The 18927-nt window shown below is 42.8% G+C and overlaps 1 protein-coding gene across 11 annotated transcripts in view; it reads right to left on the bottom strand.

Annotated features, from left to right (window-relative positions):
* The window catches only part of NAALADL2 (N-acetylated alpha-linked acidic dipeptidase like 2), a 1287075-nt gene that overhangs the window by 867886 nt on the left and 400262 nt on the right, over positions 1-18927 (bottom strand). For 2 of the 11 annotated variants that reach the window (XM_053310113.1, XM_053310119.1), the window contains exon 1: positions 28-108. The exons of the other annotated variants lie outside the window; for them this stretch is intronic. The gene's annotated coding sequence lies outside the window, so the exon portion shown is untranslated. Of the gene's footprint in view, positions 1-27; positions 109-18927 lie in introns of those variants that run through there. 11 annotated transcript variants of the gene reach the window in all.

The following is an 18927-nucleotide window of genomic DNA, read 5'->3' as shown; positions in this document are numbered from 1 at the left end:
AACCACAAAAGGGAGTTCACACTCTACCTGGCAAATGCTGGTCTGGGTTAAGCAGGGCAGCAAGGGGTCTTCTGCTGCAGAGAACACTCTGGCTGCCTCCTCCTTCCTGGCTTCCTTGGGCCCTACTCGAGTTCAGGCTTCACTGCGGCCTACACAGAGGCCTCCGTGGAAGCCCCGCCCACCCGCCGATCAGCTGAGAGGCGGGAGAAAAGGAGCTCTTTGCAGCTTGCCTGCTGCTTCCATTGCGGGCCAGCAGAACAAGCAGGAGAGACAGCGAAGAGGGCAAGTGGCTGAGGGGCCTTGGGGCTGGGCAGGTGGCAATGGGGAGTCACATGAGGTGCCTCTGGGGTGCCCCTCCAGGCAGTGGGGCCCCCAGACAACTGTCTCCCCTTGCCCTATCATTGTTACGCGCCTGGTTCTGTGCATATGTTCAGAACGTCTGCAAAAAGCAAGGTCCCCAATTGCAGAAATGCCAACATGTTTATAGTTTGTACATCTGTAGAGTCTGTCAACACAATCTACAGGATGAACATAGGTCAGAGTCAGGCCACCATGATCCTACATTCATTCACCCTGGATATGTTGAGTGAAAAGGACTTAGATGTGGGGAAAACCCTCATTCACATGTTATGTTCAACACATATACAATCTCTGTGCAGTGTATGCACAGATTTCTTTGCATGTACAAAAGCTGATCCTCATTATGTTCAATACACACTTGCTATCTACACCCTGCATGTGAGGGGGCCTGTAGGCAGGTTGATTTTTAAAGTGAATGCATGTACTGTCTTTCACACACGTACTTGTACATGTGTACAACCACCTTTATGCATGTACATAATAAAGTCTGAATGGGGCTAAAATATTCCATGGCAGAGTAACCTTACACAACCCAGCTCAGAGATATAGTGGCTAGAGGTTTAGTGAAAGGATGTGGCAGTCCTAACCAAGGGCACGTTTGGGGTTCTTTGAAAGCAGCTGGAGAAAGCTTGGCCTCTCCTACACCCATCTTCAAATCTCTTTGCAACAGGCCTACATTGAAAGTTCTGGGAGAAAGAGATTACGATGTGATTACCCATAACCCCCCCCCAAACAACAACAACAACCCAAAGTCACCCATGACTTAGTGCAGTCCACAAACTCGCTCTGACCCGTGCAGAGAATGTTGAGGTTGGGAAGTTGTCAGGGTGATGACCATTAAGGAACTGATCTGCCAGAAGCCAAGCTCCCATCTTGTTTTTGGCTTGACAAGCACCGGTGCTTCTGAAAAATTCAACTAACTCAGCTCCACCGCTGACTCAGTTGTGCAGGCATATTTCTGTGACCTCCGTATCCCCAGGAAGTGCTCTGTGGCACCCAAAAATATGTCTATGGGAGTCATGCAACCCTCAGGGACATATATTCAGTTAGCACAAAGCACTTTTGGGGAAAATAGAGGGCATGTGTGTGTTAGTCTGGAACTCTTGAGAGGCACTGGTGGTTCCCCATTGTACCAGTGTTTCATTTGTCAGGATGCCAGCCAGTGGTTTTATAGCACTTTTGAGTGTTCCAAGTGCTTCACATATATTGGCTTGACAATAGTCAAATGCCTTGGGATATGCTTTCATGAGAGGCGGTATAGAACTGTAACTATATTAAAAAACCACAACTCTGTATAAGTGGGTTTTATTATTGCCAAATTGCAGATGGGGGGCTGAGGGAAGCCAAGAAGATCAGGGGTCTAGAGTACCTTTCTTATGAAGCAAGGCTACAATACCAGGGGCTTTTTAGTTTAGAAAAAAGACGACTGTGGGGAGACATGATAGAGCTCTATAAAATCATGCATGGTGTAGAGAAAGTGGATAGAGAGGAATTCTTCTCTCACCCATAACACTAGAACTAAGAGGCTGTTCATGCGAGCAACCAAGCCCAGGCTTATGCAGCTGAGAACCGCTGTTCTTATGTTCTTATGAGAGGGAAGGGCTGGCCCAAGACTGCCTAGTGAGTTCATGGCAGAAGGAATATCTGATTTGTAACTCAGTCTCAGAGCCACTAAGACAGGGCTCCCCATATATTGTTGGACTACAGCTCCCAACATCCTCAGCTACAAGGCCATTGTGGCTGGGGATAGGAACATAGGAAGCTGCCATATAATGAGTCAGATCATAGGTCCATCTAGCTCAGTATTGTCTACACAGACTGGCAGTGTCTTCTCCAAAGCTGCAGGCAGGAATGTCTCTCAGCCCTATCTTGGAGATGCCAGGGAGGGAACATGGAACCTTCCGCTCTTCCCAGAGCGGCTCCATACCCTGAGGGGAATATCTTACAGTGCTCACACATCAAGTCTCCCATTCATATGTAACCAGGGCGGACCCTGCTTAGCTAAGGGGACAAGTCATGCTTGCTGCCACAAGAGCAGCTCTCCAGCTGGAAACTGTAGTCCAAGAACATCTGGGGACCCAAGTTGGAGAACCCCCTGCACTAAGAGCTTCCTAGTTCATTAACCATCAACTCTTGATGGTTACTGCTGCTTTTATAGATGAGTGACAGTGCCCCAAATGAACAAGCACTCTTAAAACCATACTTTGCACTCTTGGATGAAAATATCATAGCAATATTTGAATGGGATACGCCTTTATTACATGATGACAGTAAGTACAACTTCACTACTTATACTAAAAATCACCTAATACAGTTATGTGCCATTCAAAAGCTTTTTAAAGACATGCTCATATTGCAGACTGGCAATCGGAGGACCTGATACACACTGATGCAATGGGGTGAATACACAAGGCTTACAACAAAGAATGAAAGTATAAGAGGGTGTCAAACTGGCATCTGCTAAAATCCATGCAAATCCAAGAACAAACAGATACAAAACCAAACTTGCAGCTGTCATCCATGTGTGGGATGGATCTCTGCTGAAAATATCATACCAAACCCCTTTATAGAATCTGCTCACACAGTCAAAATCCTTTGCACTGTGTATTTATGGTTTAGTTTGTAAAGCACTGAAAATATCTTCTGGAATCCAGCAAATGGAAAGGACCATTAGTGAAAAGGCTGAAGACAAGAGTGGTATGATTTCCGCTTCTGGGTGCTGGGAAGAAGTCTGGGAGACAGTGCAAAGAGGCCAGGTGAAGAGTTAAATTGGGGAGTTATATCAGGCCTATGCATATGCCTCTATAGCAGGCCTGCACAACATAAGGCCGGGGGGGGGGGCAGATTTGGCCTGCAGGGACTATTTTACTGTCCCCCAGGTATCCTGCAGCAACGCAGGAGCTGGAAACTGCTTTATAACACCATCCTACGCATGTTTTCTCAGAATTATGTTCCATGGTGTACCCAGTGAGTCTTACTCCCACATAAGCATGCCTAGGGTTGCAGCCTGAAAGCAACGACAATTTAGGGAGAGGAGAGGAATTAGCATTTATTTGGGCTGGCTTGCACTCCAGGGGCCCCACTGATTGAGCAGGGATAGGACCTATTTTCTGGCCACTTGGTTAAAACTATGGGTCCATTGACCGGGGGAATAGATCCACAAGTCTATAATGATATTTTTAAAATTTTAATCTAATAATGTGGATGGTTCCAGCCCACTGGGGCATTTGAGTTGTGCAGCCCTGCTCTATAAGGAAAGTACTGGGCAGCATTTCCCAGCATTCCTTATGTGCTATCCTGCATGGCCTCCCTGACGTTGCCGGGGCTTGTCATGGCTCTGCATCTCTTTATCAGCCCTCCCCAATACTACACACAGGATCACTCAGAGTGAATTTAAGCACTGTGAGTGGCCACCTCTCTGCAAGGCCAGGGGCAGGGTGCAAAAGATCCTGCTTCATAGCTGAATCTTTGCAGAAGCCTAGTGAGTAAAGTCTAGTTCTTGCTGAGGTAGTAAGCCTATATCTGGGCTATACCATTTTATCTGCAGGTGGAGGCTGCAGTCGATTCAATTAATTATTGAATGGTCCAATCCCCACAAATATTGTTAAGTAATATGGATGATGATAATGAATTGGATCAATGTTGGAAAAGTGCATGAACTAATGCTGATTTCAGGTACATTTGATGAACTTGTTCTAAGGCAGTTCTATTGGGGGGGAAATACACTGTACTATTATATCAGTCGTCCAATATTCAATTCCATTTGACCCATTACTGATATTGCTAAATTACTCAAAAGGTTGTGTAAGAGTTGAAGAATATGAACTATTGTGGAATCTCCTGGCAGCAGCTAGGATTCCTGTTGTAGCCATCTGGCAAAGCTGTAATATGTCACCTACAAAGACATGGTTAGCCAGAATCTGGAAATGGCTGAGATGAACAAAATTATAGAACACACATATCTGAGGGATATGTGTGTTAAAAACAAAACAAAACACTTTTAAACAAACTCGGCTGCCTTTATTAAAACAGAAATGTGATGTTGATAGTAGCCAATACATTTTCAGTTACGTTGACTGATGAGGCTAGAAAACACATTTATGTTGGCCTACATATTGCACAGCCACCTAATGGCACAGTGGGGAAGTAATTTGTCTAGGGGGCAAGAGGTTGCCAGTTCAAATCCCTGCTAGTATGTTTCTCAGACTATGGGAAACACCTATATCAGGCAGCAGTGATATAGGAAGATGCTGAAAGGCATCATCTCATACTGCATGGGAGATGGCAATGGTAAACCCTTCCTGTATTCTACTAAAGAAAACCACAGGGCTCTGTGGTCAGCAGGAGACGACATCAACTCAACGGCACAACTTTACCTTTACATATTGCACAGCCTAACACAGTCTTCTGCAGGCTCCTACTGTGGTGGCAGCAGGCTTGTGCTGTTGCGCAATAGCGCAACTCAAGCTAGTGTGCCCGTGCTCCAGAAGCACTCCCTTGACTGGAAACATGTGGCAGACCATCATCCCAATCTAAGGATTGATTCTGGTGCACAGGTATCGTACTTTAAGTATCTGCACTCTTGCACAAAAATTCAAGACTGCTGGTGCTTCGCTAGGAGCCTGTGGCAGCGTGGGTCAACACTGCTTGCATTAGGTTGCACAACATGTGGGTCATTATATTGAAATATTTCTTCATTTGTAATATTTGTATGATTATAATTTATCCACATGTGGTCTTCTATTTCCCTTTTTATGTTTGAATTTCTTTTCATGGTATTCTCTTTCTAAACCATCCTATCTTCTATACAGGTGGCCCTCATTAACCGCGGTTCCAACAACCATGTTCTTAGAAACCCGATTTCTTTATCTGTGGTATTAAAAATAGGCAAAATCCACCTATTCTTGGTTTTGAGTGGCTGGAAGCAACCTGGAAATGACTTCCAATGTCATTTCTGGCTGCCATTTTACAATGCAGAGCCATTTTGTGGCTCTTAAAAGAAATTCCCATGATTTTTTTGCAAAAGATCAGAGCAATTGGGCATTTGGGAGCATTGCTGGAGATCTGGAGAGACCTAGAGGGCCAGGTACAGTACTTTATTTTTCTTAATTCTCTCCCCACCCCATACTTTTAGCCCTTTCTGTGTGTGCAGGAACCTACCCCCTCGATTCCTATAGGGGTAAGGTTTCAATATTCAAGGTTTCCGTAGTCACACCTATAGGAGAGAATGGAACTCCCACAAATAGTGAGGGCCACCTATAAATTTTATACTTTTGCAATTAAAAAAAACCTAGCATGTCAAAGCAAAGAGTACTACCCTATTATTTCCCCTTACATGGTAGTTTTCTGTGTACATTGATTTCTTTTGAAGGAGCATTCAAACCATGTGAGCTCTGCTAACTGGGCAGAGATGCACCTTTTAAAAGTTAAAATTCCCTTTATTTAGCAGGGGAAGACAATTGGCCCTATCCACACCCAGCACAGTACCCCTCCAGTGACTGTGGCTGGTGTCTATCTTATGTTTCCTTTTTTATTATTTTATTTATGCATTGATTTGATTTGATTTGATTTGATTTCTATACCACCCTTCCAAAAACGGCTCAGGGCAGTTTACACAGAGAAATCATCATCATACTTTATTTACGGTCTTTGACCAAAAAACACAGAGAAATAATAAATAAATAAGTTGGATCCCTGTCCCCAAAGGGCTCACAATCTAAAAAGAAACATAAAACAGACACCAGCAACAGTCACTGGAGGTACTGTGCTGGGGGCGAGCCCTTTGAGGACAGGAATCCATCTTATTTATTTATTATTCCTCTATGTAAACCACTTTGGAAACCTTGTTGAAAAGCAATATATAAATATTTGTAGTAGTAGTAGTAGCACTAGCTCTGTTCACATAATCCCCCCAAAGTCCCTAAAAGGCTAGGAGTAGAAGAATGTCTCCATTTACATTCCACTTGAACTTCACACAGTTTCCGTTCCTTTAATTTCTCTTCCATTCTCTTCCTTTCAAATATCTAGATTTTTTTTCTACCATCAAAAGTAATACATATTTTTCATATTTTCATGTTCATATTCTCCTGTCCAAACAGCTGGTGTGACGATGCAGTGAAAAGCACACAATATGTGTTTAAACATATGTCCAGAATGGAAGCTGCAGAGATCTCTGTATCTTCTGAAATCTGATCCGATAGGGGAGTAGGCAGAATCTGGAACCATCCATCTTGTCATGAATTACAGCATGAGAGAAGTTTACATAAGATATGCATATCTACTGAAGTTCTCCACATATCTCATGAGCTGATCCCAATAATTCTACATATTGCTTCCATGTGGCTAGGGATTCCCCCCCTGCCCTGATCAGATGGCACTACATACACAGCAAACCAATGCTATGAGTCAGCTTTTCAAGCAAATCCAAAAGCATCCTTAGCCCAAAGGAATTCTTATTGGCCTTTCAGCCACAAAAGTGGCCACTGACAGTCACCACAGGCAACCAAATGTGTGCTATTGACAAGTCCATCCCAAATCATTTGTCACAAGCACAATTCAATATTCCATGTGCCACTGCGGCAAAATGCAAAATCACCCCCTTTGGCCACATCAAAGAGTTCAGTTTTGAACAATTCACATCATGCAGGGTGCAATAAGGGACAAAAACCAAAGCAGCTGGTACTTGATTCCAGCACAAGACAGATACTTCACTATGGCAGCACTGACAGAAAGCAAGAGCATTAACAGAATAGCAAGAGGAGCTATTGTCTGCTATACAGAGTTCTGCTCACATTCATCTGCCCCTTTACCAGAGCTCACTTCCTGCTCTCACAGGAAGTGAATGGACAACAAAGAGTTCCAAACTAGATATATGTACATGCATGCTAAAGCTAGGTTCATGCCTGAAGAAGTTACAAGTATCCAAGCTCCAAAGGAACATTATATTTCTCAGCTTTCTTTTGATAACAGAGGATGCTCTTTGCGGAGGATCCTTATCTGGTTGAAGCTACACAAATAACAACATCATCATCATCATCATCATCATCATCATCATTTTGGATCTAAGAATCTTGTATTTTTGAAAATTAAGCTTGTAACCCTCTTGAAACCCTCTCGACTACAAACAGACAAACATCTGCCACACAATACACCAGATATAACTGTAGTTGAGAAGAAAGAAAAACAAGTCAAAATAATCGACATAGCAATACCAGGGGATAGCAGAATAGAAGAAAAGAAATAGGAAAAATCACAAAATACAAAGATCTACAAATTGAAATTGAAAGGCGGTGGCAGAAAAAGACCCAAATAATCCCAGTGGTAATTGGCGCCCTGGGTGCAGTTCCAAAACAACTTGAAGAGCACCTCAACACCATAGGGGCCACAGAAATCACCATCAGCCAATTACAAAAAGCAGCTTTACTGGGAACAGCCTATATTCTGCAATGATATCTATAGCAACAGCAACAACATTGACAATGAAATTCAGCCATCCCAGGTCCTTGAGAAGGACTCGATGTCTGTCTAAAACAAACCAGTCAATAACACCTGTCTGACTGTGTAAATAAATAATAATAATATTTATTATTATTATCCCTTCTTGCCTTTCAATTAACTGCTTCTTTCTTTTTCCCCAGACTGACTCAATAGCTGGTTAAGACATAGGCATGAAAGCGGGCCAAATCAGAAGGTCACAAGAAAACAAGAGGGTTACAAGCTTAATTTTCAAAAATACAAGTTTCTTAGAACCAAAATCAAAACATAACTTTCAACTAGGTGATTTATTGCTGTTCTGTTCTCAATTTCTATGGGCAGTAGCTATGATGTGGACCTTGCTACTTCCCTTCTTCAATTTTCAGCATAGATTTTTCACTTCTGTAATCCTTTCCCCACTTTCAGTTAGAGGTCTGGCTGTTAAACAGGCTCCCCTAGAAATGATTATTTTGAGCTATGTGTTATTGCGCAGCCTTGAAGCAGGTCCTCTGGAATAATTGTGTCACTCACTGAACGTTTCCTGGAATGATTTAAAAGACTTTCACCCTTTTCTTCCTCCTTTCCACCTGACAACTGTTCTCTCTTCCTTCAGTTTGCCTGGCCTCTTTGCTTCTTCCTTTTCTTAACTAGTCCTTGCCCTTTCACAGCTCAACCCTCTCCAACTGCCCCCCTGATGAGAATTTAATGACATCTTCCTGTCTTCCTTGTGCATGTTTTAGTTCCTTGCTGCCTTCTCAAAGGTGGCCAAGATGCTGTACAGTTCCTCCTCTGGAACTAATGATATTAGTTCTTTTACATGATTCTCTTTCACATGATCCCCACCGCACGTTAAGGTCATCTGGGGAGGTCCGTCTCCAGTTACCACCGGTTCGTCTGGTGGCGACTCAGAGGCGGGCCTTCTCTGTGGCTGCTCCTGGACTGTGGAATGCACTCCCGGCAGAAATCCGTAATCTTAATTCTTTGCTGTCCTTCAGGAGAGCCCTTAAAACCTATCTGTTTGGCCTGGCCTTTCAGGGTTTTTAATTTAGTTTTGACTGTTTTAATCTTAACCTGGTTTTCTGGGTTTTAATTGTTTTGATAGTTTAATTGTTTTTTAAGATGTTTTTTAAATTTGATGTTTATATTCGTATTTCTATTTTAATTGTTTTTAATGATTTCTGTTTTTTAATTGTAAACCGCCCTGAGCCAGCTTGGAAGGCCGGTATAAAAATCGAATAAATAAATAAATAAATAAATAAAATAAACTTCTGGCCATTGCCTTGCTGCTTTAGCTGTGACTGCAGCTACTCCTGTGGAAGTCTGTCCATTTCACATACATCTGCATCTTTAATTTGGCCATCTCCCACTCAGGTTTACACTCTTGTCACCCCTCCCTCTCTTGTGTCTGCAGATGCATCTCCTCCAGAGAGACATACTCTGGGGACATCTGGATTGGATCTGGCTTGCAGGCACTGTGAAACTAATAATCTTACTACCTTCTGCAGCATCTTTTTGGATTAAGGAGCTCTGAAGTGTTTCCCTTCATATGGAATACCTCTTGCCCGGTATAACCTAATTAAGGCTCCATTATCCATTTCAAAATAATCAGCCACTTTCTCCATGTCTCAAGCCTCTGTGAATCTACTTGAGAGAAAAATCTATCCTAAAAATTTTAAAATTCAAACACGTTTTAACACTCCCTTGTTTCTGCTCGGTCTAATTCTCACTGTGTATAGGCTGTGCCACTTCTAGACTGAAGGTGAGACTTCTCAAAAATGGAATGTTTCCTGATACTAAATAAATTATCTTCCAGAAAGGAAACTAGAAGTTTAGACAGCCACATAAGGCAAAAAAGCACAAACTTCACAGTTTGTGCATCCCCTATGGCTGGAATGCACACTGAATAGCAACAGAGTCAGTTACACAAGGAGGGAAATTAAGAAGAGAAGCGGGATGAGTCAAATGAAAAGAATAATTGCAGGTGATTATCCTAAAGAGTATGATCCATGAAACTATGGATTAGCATCTCAAGGAAGCTTCCTTGCTTGAGGCATTCAGAACCATCCTGGAGGAAGAACTCGAAACATGTGCTAGGTGGAAAAAGAAAAACATTTTGCTGCCAAGATGAAATGATTCTTGCAAAGGTGCAAGATCTTTCCCGGGGTATATACTTCCTTTTTTCTGCAAAATGGCTCATTCTGCCATTGGCTCATACTGGCTCATACTGCCTTTGAAAGTGGCTCATACTGGCTCACACTGCCTTTGAAGATGGCTCATACTGCCTTTGAAAGACAGTATTAAACAGAGCCTCCCTTAAGGATATTTCCCCCTCAAGATGCTCTCAAGAGCTGCTTAGCATACTAAGCGCTGGGTATGTTTGCCCTGTATAACAAGAAGCCAGCGAGCCAACATGGGTACTAGAATGGGCAAATGACATGTTATGTATTAGAGTATTTACAGGGGACATATAACTCATTATCCTGTCAAAACTACAGTAATGGGGAAAACACATTATCAGAAAAAATAAACAAACAATTTGGCTATGTGAAGGCCAAGTGCTCTTACAAAATTATCTGTTTGTAATGCTTGATTTGCAAGGGCTCTTTTATATATGTAGTTATCACTTGATGTTGCACTCACAGATGTTGCACTCACAGAACACACACCTTTCATGAAGCTCTTTAGTCCTGGAAGTACCTTGGAGTTTTCCATGATGGGAAGAAAGATATGCATGCTGTTGGTGGTTTGATTTCCATGAATTCTGCTTCTTGCATCCCATTGATTAATTGCCTATTTGCTATACTTTATTTGATGTTTAAGTCTTCCTGCATCCCTAATCTCCCTTGATTTTGAAACATTTTAGCTCAGGGATTCTCTAACATAAGTCCCCAGATGTTGCAGAACTACAACTCCTATTATCCTTAGTCCTATCACATCCAGCTGGGAATGATGGGAGCTATAGTCCAACATGCATTTTATTTCTCTTTGGAAACAGCTTTGGGAACTTTTGTTGAAAAGTGGTGCATAAATATTCGTCATTGTCATCATCATTATCTGGGAACACCCTTGAGAATCCCTGTTTCAAGGGATGCATGTCTTAAGCGAGAGGCTCATTTCTTAAGAGTAAACATGCTTACCAGGAAGTCACTCGGTATACATGTTTAGGACCAGGCTAAATTGCTCCAATAAATGACTGCCGCTTTGTTACAGGCCAAGTTATTTCTCCACTGATGTGCATCACAGAAAGACCAGGAAACTTTCAGACGCATATATTTTACTGGATTTTGCTACACTGTGTTCCCAAGCTCATCTCTACTCATTGGAAACTGTTTTAGAAGAAACATTTCCATATCCTCAACCCTGCCCACCACTCTCTATACACAAAATCCACAAGAAACCAGAAGGTTACTGTTAAGATTCAGCCACTAATCACATTTTCTAATGGTATTAAACACACTTGCACAGCTATTGGGCCCTCTCCTCACACTCCTCTGAATCAGGGCAACATTTAAAAAAACAAACAAACACCACCAAAACCGGATCATATGCCTGGGTTGGGGTTTCCCCTTTCCCCAGAAACACATCCACGTGCACAGGCAAAGCCTCCACAGGTATGACAGGCAGCTTCTGCCTGTAGCTGCTGAAAAGCTAAACATTAACTGCCTCCAACCTAATCCCGGCTTCTTGCAGACAACAAAGGTGATCTCGTCCTTTACAGGCACTTACCTTGCAGGGGAGGGTTTGGGAAGGCTGTTTCCTTCTCTCCCATTTTTCTAAATCTAGAGGGAGTGTGAGAGAGACAGATGGGTCTTTCTGGAGGAACCAGGCAGGTCCCAGTTGTGTCGGTTACTGGGAAAATTTGACCTCCTGACTTCCTACTGTAGCAATGTAACCGTACACCTTACTTTCTTCTGGGAATAATTAGCAACCTGCCTTCCTGAGTTACCTGGGCTTGCCTGACCTGTTTCTCTATAAAGTGACATCACACCCTTTGATCTCTTGCGCTCAATTAACATGTGCTTCGGACAACACGGCAGTTGTCTTACTTTGGACCCTCCTATTCAATCACTCTCTCTCCCTCTTTCCCTCTCCCTTTTTTCTAATCCTCTCATCTGTTACTTTCGCTTTTCGGCAGAAAGCTGTTTGCGCAAGGTTTGTTATTAGCAGCTCGTGTTACCCAAGTCACAATACTGAAACCTTTGGGATCCTAGCGTCTGTTCTTCTTTTCTATGATCCCCAGAATCTGCACTTCATAGGTAAATCTGGAAATAAATGCTGGCTAATATCAGGGGGCTGTTTTAGATTTCGTCGTGTCAGGAATGAAAGTTCTGCAGAGCTGGAACAAGATTCTCAGCAAGGCTTGCTCAATTGCACAAAGCAATGGCTGACACCCAGAGGTCATTCACATGACCAGGTGGGCAGAGTGGCAGGTGGGAGGGTGGGGGGCAAGGCTGGTTGAACTCACCTCCCTGTCAGATGAGTGCTTAACCTTGCTGGGAGTGAGAACCATGCTCCTGGATTATCCATGATGCATGGTGCAGCACAGATCTCTGGAGACCAGGATGATGCATCCCAGTCTCTGGGATATTCCACAATGCACTTTGTGACATGTGTGATGCATTGGGGGATTCCCCCAGGAGAAAGGCGCTCCTGCACCCATCTTTGGGTCTGCTGGGGCTGAATGTAGCCCCAGCAAACACATGATCTCAGAGCCCTTAACCCTGGCTAAGAGCTGGGATTCAAAGCAGGGCTAGCCAGCAGTGCTCCACTGGGATCGGGCCATATCCCAGCAGTACTCATGCACTGCCTACCCTAGGCAGGGCTTCCCTAGCCTGGGTTAGGGTGTGCATGAGAACAGCCTCCCAGACTAAGTTGTGCTAGAGCAAGAAGATCACGCAGCTGCATGACATCATGGGGATGCTCAAAGTGGTGCTCTTGCAGAGAAGTTCCTGAAAAACATATGAGGCACGCTACAGATTGTGCACCTTGTTCCAGTGCAAACATGTTTGCAAACATGCAAACATGTTTGCGCAGGTGCAACACTCATCTTGAACACAAACTCTAGTCTTAGCACAACTAGCTTTCCACAAATATGTTGTTAATCTGGATTTCAGCCATTTTAAGAGGATATGCATATTCCTGAAATGTCCCTGTTTATGAGAGGCAGGCCCACTTTTCTCGCACCTGTCCCAGGTAAATGACTTGGGGAAGGGCTTTGAAAATATGTCTGCTGGATCTGTAGGACTTACATCTCTGTGTGTGTGTGCGTATGCGCGTACGCATGTGTGTGTGATGCATATTGTTTCTGGTGCACAAGCATTATTATTATTATTATTAGTAGTAGTAGTAGTAGTAGTATTACATTTATATCCCGCTCTTCCTCCAAGGAGCCCAGAGCGGTGTACTACATACTTGAGTTTCTCTTTCACAACAACCCTGTGAAGTAGGCTAGGCTGAGAGAGAAGTGACTGGCCCAGAGTCACCCAGCTAGTTTCATGGCTGAATGGGGATTTGAACTCGGGTCTCCCCAGTCCTAGTCCAGCACTCTAACCATTACACCACGCTGGCTCTGTTATGCATGAAGCGTGAATTCTAAAGCCCTGTTCAGGCTAATGATGTACATGGGGATGCTGTATCCAGGCACAATGAATAGGAACATGCCAGCTAGCCAAGTCCCCTGATGCTAAGCACTCCATAACCATGTCCATTGCCTGATAAGCCTCAAAGTCTCCCAGGGACTTTGGTGGTATGACTGTGGAGTACATCAACATCAAGACGTCTGGCTAGCCATCACACTCCCATTCTTGTTGTATTGGATACTTGTGTACTCAGCTATATAATGCCTGCATAGGGCTTAAAACACCACACAGTGCACTATCTGCCATTATATGTCCACATACTGCTGCTGGGAAAGTTCATTCTGGACTGCTGACAGCCATGTGTACATATAAACAATCCAATACATATGCAGAATGAAGTGAGGGTGAGGCAGTGGAATGCAGGGAGGTGGCGGAAGGGACTGTACCACTCTACACTGCAAGGATGTATCCAGACCTCGCACTGCTTAGAAGCTGAAGCCCCAGCCAGGGTAGAGGGATGGGACATGCTCAACAGTGGAATGCTCTTGGCCACAAATGGGCAGCAAGACAAAAGAAAGGGACCAGGGCATTTCCTGGTAATTGGTGGCAGCCTGCCCGATCTGCAGAGTGAGGAGAGCAGGAAGGAGACTGGGGAAAGGAGGAGCACAGAAGGGCTCTTGTGAGATCAAATGTCAGTCTTGTGAGAGACTGGAAGGGGCCTGAAGGAGTGCACAGGATGCACAGGGCTATTTAGGGAAGGAGCAGGAAACACCTATGATGGCAATGAGATTGGGCTGATTATGTTGGCACTTGGCGAGGAGCAAGGACCTTGGGCAGCATGTTTTGAGGAGGAAGGCAAGGGTGATTAACCCACTCTCCATATTGAAGTGGCCAGGAAGAGAGAGCAGGAAATAGTGCCCAGCAACAACTGGACAGCATGGGATCGGAAGCATGAGTGCTCCTCTATACCGCAAAACAAGTAGGAAAACAGCACATCAGGGATTGGGCTGGGCTGGAATCCTTCTCATTGATGGGCAGAGGAGTAGAGAGTGTGTGTGTGTATGTGTGTGTGTGTGTGTGTGTGTGTGTGTGTGTGTGTGTGCAGAGATGTTTCATTTACAAGAGAGAACACTCAAAAATGGTATCCCCCAGCGAGAGTCTGTAGTGACTTCCCATTCTATTGTGGGCATAGAGCAGGCCAATGATGTATTTATAGGACAATTAAAGTTTTCTAGTATATCTTTAATTGATAAATCAGTAAATGTCTTGGCCTTTAAGTAAATGTGGGACAAGCTCTTCTGGAATATAGAATCCTGCGAAATATGCAAAAAAACTCTGTCTTCCATGGTCCAAATAAAATGAAGCCTGGAGTCTTGAATCCAATCCAAGAAGGAAAGGTATCTGCAGCATATAACTGACTAATTAAAGATAAAAAGATTCCAAATCCCTGAGGTTGAAAATAAATAAATTCTATGACAAGAAAGTTGCAGTGGAAGGCTGATCAAGTAACCTATCTTGGATATACATATTCATGAGAAAAAATTGCTATCCATTAGTCAGCTGAAATACACATGGACATAGGATTTCATCCAATTCTTTCACTTCTTCCCAGAGTCCCATAGAAACTGGTATGCCCATGTAGACAGGTTGTAGTTAAAACTTGCAGCAAAACAGGACCAGATGACAGACTGTCATTGCCTGGACTTTCTGCCCTGAGAGGAAAAGATCGTCTTTTGCAAATATTGAGGCTGTTCTCATGAGCAGCCATGACTGGGCTAGGGCAGCCAAGCCCAGGCTTGGCTGCTTGTGATAACCAGCGGGAGATAAGCACTGGGTTGGCAAACCCACCTAGGAAGCCCACTGGCTAGCCGAGGTTCAGGGTGCAGGCGTGCTCTTATCTCGGGCTAAATGCTTATGTACGCGTGCCAGCTGCTCCCAGCTGGAGCTGGCTCCTGGCCATCACCGGGGAGATCCCCACAATGCACTGCATACTTGCACAGTGCATTGTAGGGTTTCCGGGGAGGGGGCATGTGGGCATGCATCCTCGACCTGCCCGGACCTGGCAGCCAGATTGTCTGTGGGCAAGGAGAGCTTTTCTTTCCTTCCCTGCCACATAGGAACATAGGAAGCTGCCATATAATGAGTCAGACCATTGGTCCATCTAGCTCAGTATTGTCTACCCAGACTGGCAGTGGCTTCTCCAAGGCTGCAGGCAGGAATCTCTCAGCCCTATCTTGGAGAAGCCAGGGAGGGAACTTGGAACCTTCTGCTCTTCCCAGAGTGGCTCCATCCCTAAGGGGAATATCTTATAGTGTTAACACTTCTAGTCTCCCATTCATATGCAACCAGGGCAGACCCTGCTTAGCTAAAGGGACAAGTCATGCTTGCTACCACAAGACCAGCTCTCCCGATTCCCCACCCGCTTTCAAGCCTTTTCATGCAATCATGAGAAAGGGCTCATTGTCTCCAAGAAGAATTATTTACCTCAACATCTCAATTGCAAAATTGCTTTGACTCTAAAATTAGAAAATGAGAAGGAAAGGATTAAAAGACAGAATAAAAGAGAAAGAAAAACTAAAATAAAGACGTCACTTGTTTCTCCTACCCTTTTCCTTTTAGCCCAAGGACAGCAATGCAAAGATAATCTTATCTGAGCTGCAAGTTTGTGTTCTGAGGAAATATTTACTTTCCCCCCATACATCACAGGAATAGCAAACATGATGCAATGCACTCACACAGTAAGTTGGTAATGAGCAAATGGATTTTTTAAAAAGAGAAAACCCTCTGATTTATTTTATTTTGGCGTTTACAGAGCTATCAACTGGAGCAATGCAAAGAGAGTTACAACCTTATTGTGCAAATACTCTGCATATTAAACTAATACACATAGTAAAATACTACATTGCATGTGTGCCAACAGTCATTTGTTGCCGTTTGGAGCACTCTGTAAAATGTCATCTGATTAAGACGGCTGAGCGTTATTATGTTCTTAGATGCAATGAAGAAAGAAGCAGAGTTATTCTAGGTGTTTTACTTACAGAATATTTTTCCCCAGGCTATAGTAAAACTAGGCTGAGACAGGAGAACAGGAAGACCCTCACTCTACACCTCTCATATCAGTTGCCACAGAGAAATTCCCCATTTCAAACACACACCCCACAGTGTGCGCTCAGTGTGTGAACAGTCATGAATTATTTGTTTATTTAACATATCTGCATACCGCTCAAAACTAATGTCTCTGAGTGGTTTACAATAAAAACAGTACAAATCAAAACCAAAATTAAAGCAATTTACAATATAACACAATGTTAAAACTGTTAAAAACTATTTTAAAAAAACTGCAAATCTAACTAAAAACCTGGCTGGACAAATGTATCTTAACTGCCCTTTTAAAAGTTGTCGGAGATGGGGAGGCTCTTATTCCAACAGGTAGTGCTTTTCAAAGCCTCAGGGCAGCAACGGAGAAGGCCCGTCCCTGAGTAGCCACCAGATGAGCTGGTGGCAACTGTAGAAGAACCTCTCCAGATGATCTCAAAGGGTGATGGGGATCATGGAGAAAAAGTCATTCTCTTAAATACCCATATATTGCTGTTCGTACATTACATATATATTACACACATATACGTTCACACATACACTATTTATTTATAGAATCTGTACCCAACCTTTCACATGAAAAGCCTCAAGGTAGCTGACAAATAATAAGACACTGAGAAACACTATGCAAACAAGATAACACAGTAGGACCAACAGATAAGAATTTCAAAGAGAACTATATATAATAAAAGGTCATATAAAAGGATCTCAACTGTTATTAAAAGCCATCAAAAATTGGATGAACCTAGCCTGGTGCCAAAGGTAGTAGTGATGGCAAACCAAAGGGAAGAGCTTTCCTTAATTTGGGCTCTCTCACAGAAAATGTCCTTTCTCCAGTAGCCAGTTCCTGAGCCACTGAAGGTTAGGGGCATCCGAAGAAAAGGGTCTCTGGAAGAGATCTGGAGGACCAGTTCACTACAGTCTTCCTCACGAATTATACATCACTAACAATGACACAAAATCCTTATCTTCTACTTCCAACACAAATGCCACACATTTAATTGTGAAGATAAGGGTCTCAAACAGGCAACATGTTTGAGAATATTACCAGTGGACAAACAGAGGGATGGAAAAACAGTGGCTGACTAAATTTGTCAATAGTACTATTCAGGAGCTACTCTAAAGTACTACAACATTTGAAAAGGACCTCCTCTAATAAATTTAGTCAGGATGTCAGCTAGTGACTGGATGCTCCCAATAATTTGCAATTAAGCTAAATGAGAATTCAGTGCATAATAACTATTCAGATGGCTAAACATGAGCAAGTAGTAGTAAAACTCCTTCCGAAAACTAAGTGAGAACATCACGGCGTTGACAAAACAGCCATCCCATGAACAGAAGAGAAGACTGCTGAATCCTGTCTCATGTTCAGAGCAGTTTAATGGCACTGGGCATAATTGAACCAACGTTAAGTATTCTTAAATCCCATTGATTAATTTCAGGGGGAGAGTTAAACACATGCATACACTGAAGTCTAACTCTAATGGAACTTGAAAGTCCTCAGCTTTGCTGGATTTCACCCTTGTTTGCTGGGCAAATTAAACAGGAGATAGGTGACTTTTGCAGAAGTTTATATATATATATATATATATATATATGAATGAACATTACATAATATAATATTATAGAATGCATAATAACTCATACACTTTAGCTTCCTAGAGATCAGATCTCAATCATTATTATAGATGTTACCAATCCAAAATGTTAACCCAAACAAATCTGAACATTTTAGGAATAACACACATCTTTCCACATCTGAATATAACAAGTAGGTAATACTTTACCATAATGTCTTTGATTGATTTAAAATATTAAATCTAAGATTGCAAAGAAAGAATATGGTTTTGATTGTCCTGTTTGAAGATGCAACAAAAGGGTAAATTTATCCGCTGTAGCTATAACCAAAGCATATTGTAAGGTAAAGTAAAGTAAAGTGTGCTGTCAAGTTGATTTCAACTCCTGGCACCACAGAGCCCTATAGTTTTCTTTTGCTAGAATACAGGAGGGGGTTTAACCATTGCCTCCTCCCATGCAATATGAGATGATGCCTTTCAGCACCTTCCTATATCGCTGCTGCCCGATATAGTACCAGCAAGGATTTGAACCAGCAACCTTCTGCTTGTTAGTCAAGCATTTCTCCACTGCGCCACTAAAATAATATTCCATGCTTCCAGTTTTTAGATATCACCATTCTTCTGGGTGCTATCAATATATAATTCACCAGCTCTTAAGATTTTATTATTTTACTCTCTTCAGTAAATATTCCCAATATTTATTTATGTATTTATTTGATTTATATACCACCCTTCCAAAATGGCTCAGGGCGGTTTACAATTAAAACAAACCACTAAAACAATAAAAAGCTAAAACAAATTTAAAACAATATAACAACAATTAACAATTTTAAACTTTTTTA

The sequence above is a fragment of the Hemicordylus capensis genome, chromosome 3, assembly GCF_027244095.1.
Source record: "Hemicordylus capensis ecotype Gifberg chromosome 3, rHemCap1.1.pri, whole genome shotgun sequence".
Lineage (NCBI taxonomy): Eukaryota > Metazoa > Chordata > Lepidosauria > Squamata > Cordylidae > Hemicordylus > Hemicordylus capensis.
This window is presented reverse-complemented; position numbering and strand designations above follow the sequence as displayed.